Consider the following 6588-nt stretch of genomic DNA (forward strand, 5'->3'; position numbering starts at 1 on the left):
TTCTTCAGCTACCTTTTTGCCCTTCGCAACCAAGGCTAATGATCCCATGCTAGAGACAAGCTTTACATCCTTCGTCACTTCATCTTCGTAGGATCTTAGAATTCCCACAAGCTTTGCCAGAGAGTAGCTCTTAAGCTGTTCATGAGCTTTCACTATAGACACAACCACTTTCCATTCAGACCTTAACCCATTCATGAACGTAACTTTTTGCTCTGTGTTTTCACGCCTAAGATTGTGTTTAAGCATCCTGCTTAATAGATGGTTAAACCGATTGAATTTCTGACCCAGTTTTTCATCAGGCTTTTGAATGAAAGCTCCAAATTCAGAAAGAATCAACGTTTACACGGAGTGCTCCAAATCTGCGTCGCTTGAATAAAGCTTTTTTTTACCTGTCCCATATATCCTTCGCAGTCTCACATGCACTCACCAGACGAAAGGTGTCTGTAGGAAGAGCAAACCTTATTATTCTCACCGCCTTGATGTTGCTCAACAACTTATCTTTTTCATCTGGAGGAATATCTTTATTTTCAACAAGAATTGTGTTGTAGTCGGCTTGAGTCTTGACGACCTTCCTTGTAGCCGTGTGAGAGAATGTTTGCTGCGTCATGGCTTCCCATATTGTGGTGCCATGATCTTCAATGCCGAGAAAAAAGTATTCAAAGTGCAGTGCCCAGGCTTCATAATCCTACGGAAAAAGGATTGGGATTCTGGTAGTAGATCCGATACTGCTGGAAATATTGAAAGAAAGAGTATGAGGATCTTCGTGATTCATATTCACAAGAGTTCACAAAATCGAATATAGAATCATATGTGTAATAATGTGAATCGAGATATAGGGTAAAACAAGAGATCTAGATCTGGATCCTACAACCGATTGAAGCAGTTGAGACACCAACAACAGATCCAAGAAAAAATCATAAACCCTAGTTGAAAAACTCGTCATAAGAATAGCGAATGAATTACACTATCTCCTGCTCTAATACCAATTATTGAAACAATAAAAACTTAGATCTATAGATTCTACAAATGATGTGAACAAAATAACACAAACAATGAAGATCAAATAGTGTCGAGTGCTTAGATTGAATAGCTTTAGAAGAGTTCAACGTGAACTTTTCTATAAAAGCTAAGTAGAGCGAATACAATTGATAACCCTAGAACGATACATGCATGCACATTAAATAGTCTAACCCTAGCAACTCATAAACCCAGATGGACAGGCCCAATCCGTTATAAATAAGACTATATACATATAAAACATTTGACACAACACATTAATTAGCCCAACATTTTATAGTGGACTTTATTTCCCCAAACATATTCAACAACTAGAATGTTTGGTTGTTGAGATTATAAACTAAATTTTATATTCTTGCATAGTCTCCCCAAACATATTTTGATGTCTCTATTTAATTTGCCTCTGTGTAGGACTCTTTTTTCCTTCCAAGAGGTGACTTAAAGAGCTTAATGGGTTAAGTTGGCAACTTAACCCTAATAAGTGTAAAAGTGACATTTTATGTGAAAATCCTTAACTTTGAACCCTCATTAAGCAAAGCATTAAGGCCCTTAAGTTAAATTGAATTTCACATCTCAATAACCTAATAAGTAACCAAAAATCATATAAAAAGTGATAAACATAAGACTTAACCATTAAGTCCTTAAAAGAACACCAAAAGTGATTTAAAAGCTATTATGATCAATTTTCCCAAAATTTTCCTCCAACTTCTAAAATTAGTGCAAGTCAATAAGAACACCTAAAAATCACGAGACTTAGTTTTCTGGAAATCTTAGTGTGTCTAGTTTCTTCAAAATTTGAACCACATTTCGAAATTCCAACACCTTGAGGGGTAAACTTGGAAATCTTCTCTGGCTGGTCCATGCTATCACATATTTCATTCATTGTCTTCAAAAAATCATAATAAATTCATCAGAACTCCAAATACCAAAATTCCAAAGCCTATAGTTAGATATGGATGTATATTTTCCTACATATAAAGGGACTGATGTAATTCTTAGTAGATTGGTACAATTTATTCCAAGAGTGTTGAGTTGTCCAGAAAGTGACAGCTTAAAGTTACTAACTTGTAAATTTAATATAAAATCAACAAATAATCATTGGAAAGAGATATTTATATTTATGAAAAGATAAAAGGGGGAAATTTACTAATATTATTTTATCGGAATTTAAAAGTAGGTTGAAAGGTAAGAAAATAGATTGCAAACAGAGCACTACAATCAAAGAGAAAATAAGGAAATATTTACATAAGTTTTATAAGAGTAATACAACAAAGAACAAGCTAAATAATGTTATAATTGTTGTGTAGGTTCTCGGAAAGGAAAGGATCCATCTAGGTCACGCTAGTTGATTTTCAAGTTCAAGGAGGTGAGTTAGACTAACTCTTCTATTATGTAGGCATTACTTGTTTTATGTTATTATCAAGGTTCTAAAAAGCTCGTCATGGCTCCGCCATAGCACGCCATGGCTCCAAGGCTTGTACATGCCGTCCAGCTTTACCAAAACGCCGCCTTAACTCATATATGTGTATAAAATGAATAATAATAGAAAATACATATAAAAATATTAATTATATACAAAATTGCCGAGTTATGTCACGCCTTACAAACGACGTGACTCGCCAAGCCTCTAAAAAGCTTGAGGCTTGATATTTCTGCCAACTCACGCCTTACGTTATTTAGAACCTTGGTTATAATTCACGTATACCCTAATCCAATAGAGTGGACAAGGAAATGTAGAAAGTAGTTTGTTCTCTAGTGAGAGAAGCAAACAAGATTTATTTTCGCGTTCTTGATTCGTTAATTGTTCTCAGGTATTAAATCACATGTGATTATATGATTTAATCACATATGACTTATATGCACAAGATTCATTTTTGTGTTTTCGATTCAATAGTTTTTCTTTGTACATATTACTCGTATGTGATTAAATACATAAAATTACATATGATTAAATACATGATAACAACTATTGAATTGAGAACATGAATTTGAATCTTATTCATATAAATCATATGTGATTAGATACGTATAATCAAATGTGGTTAAATACACGAGAACAACTATTGAATCGAGAACACAAAAATGAATATTGTCCACATAAATCATATGCGATTAGATACATATAATCACATGTGATTATATGTATCTAATCACATATGGTTTATATGGCTATGTTTCATTTTTGCGTTATCGATTCAATAATTGTTTTTTCCACTTTAATCATATGTGATTAAATACATTTAATCAGATGTGGTTATATGTTTCTAATCACATATGATTTTATTTGGAAAAAAACGAATCTTGTCTATATAAATCATATGTTATTAGATACATATAATCACATTTGATTATATACACGATAACAAATATTGAATCAAGAACGCGAAAACAAACCTTTATCCACATTAATCATATGAGATTAAATACATCTAAGAACATGTGATTATATGAATCTAATAACATATGATTTATGTGGACACAATTCATTTTCGCTTTGTCGATTCAATAATTGTTCTAATGTATTTTATCAGATGTGATTATATATATATATATATATATATATATATATATATATATATATATATATATATATATCTTACTATATTATTATACAAACCTTACTATTTCTAAAAATAGAATTAAGACGTCCAAGTGCTTAAGCTATTAGTACAACTAACCATCATTAAATTACAAAATATAATGCATTAAGTACAATGTGTCTTATCTTTCCTAATATAGTTCTGGATTTAAATTTTAAAAAAATAAACCTTTTGACTAGAAAGAGTCAACATAATTTTAAAATTTTTATTAAAAAGATCCCTGGTATGTCGCCGAGATATCCTTATGCCTTCAGCAAATTTAATGGCTCTACCACCTACAAAAAGCCAATGCTCACAATTGCATCATTACAAGATTTTGTTCACCAGTCTTCAACTTCTCTCTCTCCCTCACCAAACCATAAAACCCATAGAAACCCTATTTGTTCTTCGATTTTCTAACTCTCATCTCTCTTTGTGTTTCGATTTGACTTTCACCTATTTATGTTCTATGTTTCATCATATCTCAGTTGGCTCATGTTTTACCGTATAGGACTTCTGTCGCCCGATTTTGGCTTCTTGCATTTTTTGATATCTTTGGATTTTGGGTTCTTGCACTTTTTGATTTTCTGTATTGGTTTTGGATTTCTTTTGGTTTACTCCCAAACTTGAATTGATCACAATTGAGAAGGTATTTTTCGTTACAAAATTCTTTTCTTTAATGGCAAATTCACCTGAAATTTAATTCCCTTGACACCAACATCAAAACGAGGAATGATTACCCCATATTTGATCATGTTGAGTCTCCAATGGTGATGGCAAGCTAATCGCTACCTCTTCCGCCGACAACACCGCCCGCACATGGTCCAGCTCCGACGGATCTCCTATCCAAGAATTCATCGGAAACGAACAAGGAATCTCAGACGTCGCATTCTCATCTGGCGCTCGGTACCTTGCCACCGCTTCCGATGACAAAACTGTACGCTTCTAGGATGTATCCGCTAGCTCACTCGTCAAAACGCTAACTGGACACACAAACTACGTCTTCTGCGTGAATTACAACCCTCAATCGAACATGATTGTCTCTGGTTCTTTCGATGAGATAGTTAGGGTTTGGGACGTGAAATCCGACAAATGCTTGAAGGTACTTCCTGCGCATTCTGATCCCGTAACTGTTGTGAACGTTAATCGAGACTGGACATTAATTGTGTCCAGTAGTTAAGATGGATTGTGCATGATTTGGGATGCATCCACAGGGTATTGTATGAAGACTCTGATCGATGATGAAAACCCCCCTGTTAGCTTTGTCAAATTTCCCCAAATGGAAAGTTTTTTCTTGTAGGTACCCTTGATAGTACATTGGTGAGTGAATTCTTATTTCTTTTCCTTGACATCAGTAATTCATATCTTGTTCATAGTATTCACAATGATAATCTTTTCCCTTGAATCTGATTGGCCTTATGTTCACATTGAATCCCACCAATTTCCCTAAAAAATGTCATTTTGTTTTGATGCAGAGGTTATGGAATCTATCAACTGGCAAGTTCTTAAAGACTAACAATGTCCACACAAACTCAAAATACTCCATGTCATCAGCATTTTCAATCACAAATGGCAAATACATCGTGAGTGGCTCAGAGGACAATTGTGTATACTTATGGGAACTTCAAATAAGAAAAGTAGTCCAGAAACTTGAACGTCACGCAAATGCTGTAATAATAGTTGCTTATCACCTAATTGAGAATATGATTGCTTCAGGTGCTCTTGAAAATGATAAAACAGTGAAGATTTGGATTCAGGAGGTCAACAAAATAGAGGATCAAACAGATGAAATTGAAACAATAATTCAATAAAACAGTAAGTAATTTCATGGTTTCTATATGAGTTCAAAGTTGATTTTCGCCTTTTGTTTTTCTCTTCGAATTACCTGTAGTTTTTGTATTCAGATTTTGTAGTTTAGTTGGTTTCTTTTGATCATGGTCTCATAATCAAACTGAGTATTTTGGGTAATGTTAATTGTATTCTAAATTTGAATCTTTTAAATCATGGACTTTAAACTTGGGAGTTTGTTTGGTGTAATTGAATGGATTCACAAACGAATGAAATGAAGAAGATAATGGAATAACTCATGACATTCTAATATTCTATTATGGGTTAATGACTTAAAATGGTAACTAAGTTTCATTTTTGTTAAAAAAAACACCATTTAAGTATATCCTATTCACAAATTACATTGAACTTAAGTTTTCGTTCACACAATACCATCTAAATTGACTTTTTGTTCTTCTGTTCCCTTGTCTAACTGGTTCAGCTGGTTTTGAGGTATAGTTTACCAGGAAAAAAAATAACACTTACTGTGGCTTTTTAGTCTACTACATGGAATTAATGTAACTTGGGTGGTTTGAATATGGTTGGAAAAAGCCATCCCCACAGACCATTTTTTCAAGATGGGTTAGTTTGGAATCGAAGGGAAGAATCTGCTAAGGAAGTCTCGGGTTTCGGCTGGAACCGGCGAAGTGGTGGCGACGGAAAAGAGTGGTGACAGTAGGTATGTTCGATGGTGGTGAGGTGGTTTTCGATGGTGGTTTCAGGTGCTAGGTTCTCGGTAAAAACGAAGAAAGAAGCAGCAGAGAAAGATTGAAGATGAATGAACAGTTGATATTTGGATTCTCTTGTATTTTCTTTTTTGTTCAAGGTTTCGATTGGGAAAGATGAACAGTAGCTTCAGTTCTTGATGATTCCCGCAAAAACAGGTAAGAGGTGGTGATGGTGTTCGAGTTTTTGAAGGTAATATCCCGTGGATTTCAAGGTCTCCGGTTGGACTGAAACGAAGAAGGCAGCATGTGAGTTTGTTTGGAGGTGGTGCGAGAATGAAGAGGTTGCGAGAGTGAGTCTCAGGTCTCGGCTGGAACCAATGAGGTGGTTATGGGTTTTGGTGGTTCTCGGCTATGGGTTACCGAGGTTTGAATATGGCTTGAAAAAGTCATCCCAACAGGGGCTGGAAAATCGGTTAGTTTGTTGATGTTTCTTGGAG

At 34.6% G+C, this 6588-nt stretch overlaps 1 pseudogene; it reads left to right on the forward strand.

Annotated features, from left to right (window-relative positions):
* Positions 1 to 628: 628 nt before the first annotated feature.
* Positions 629 to 5407, forward strand: LOC145169250 (uncharacterized; annotated as a pseudogene).
* The last annotated feature ends 1181 nt before the right edge of the window (positions 5408 to 6588 follow it).

The sequence above is a fragment of the Lactuca virosa genome, chromosome 1 (genome assembly GCF_052849685.1).
Source record: "Lactuca virosa cultivar CGN04683 chromosome 1, Lactuca_virosa_CGN04683_v6, whole genome shotgun sequence".
Lineage (NCBI taxonomy): Eukaryota > Viridiplantae > Streptophyta > Magnoliopsida > Asterales > Asteraceae > Lactuca > Lactuca virosa.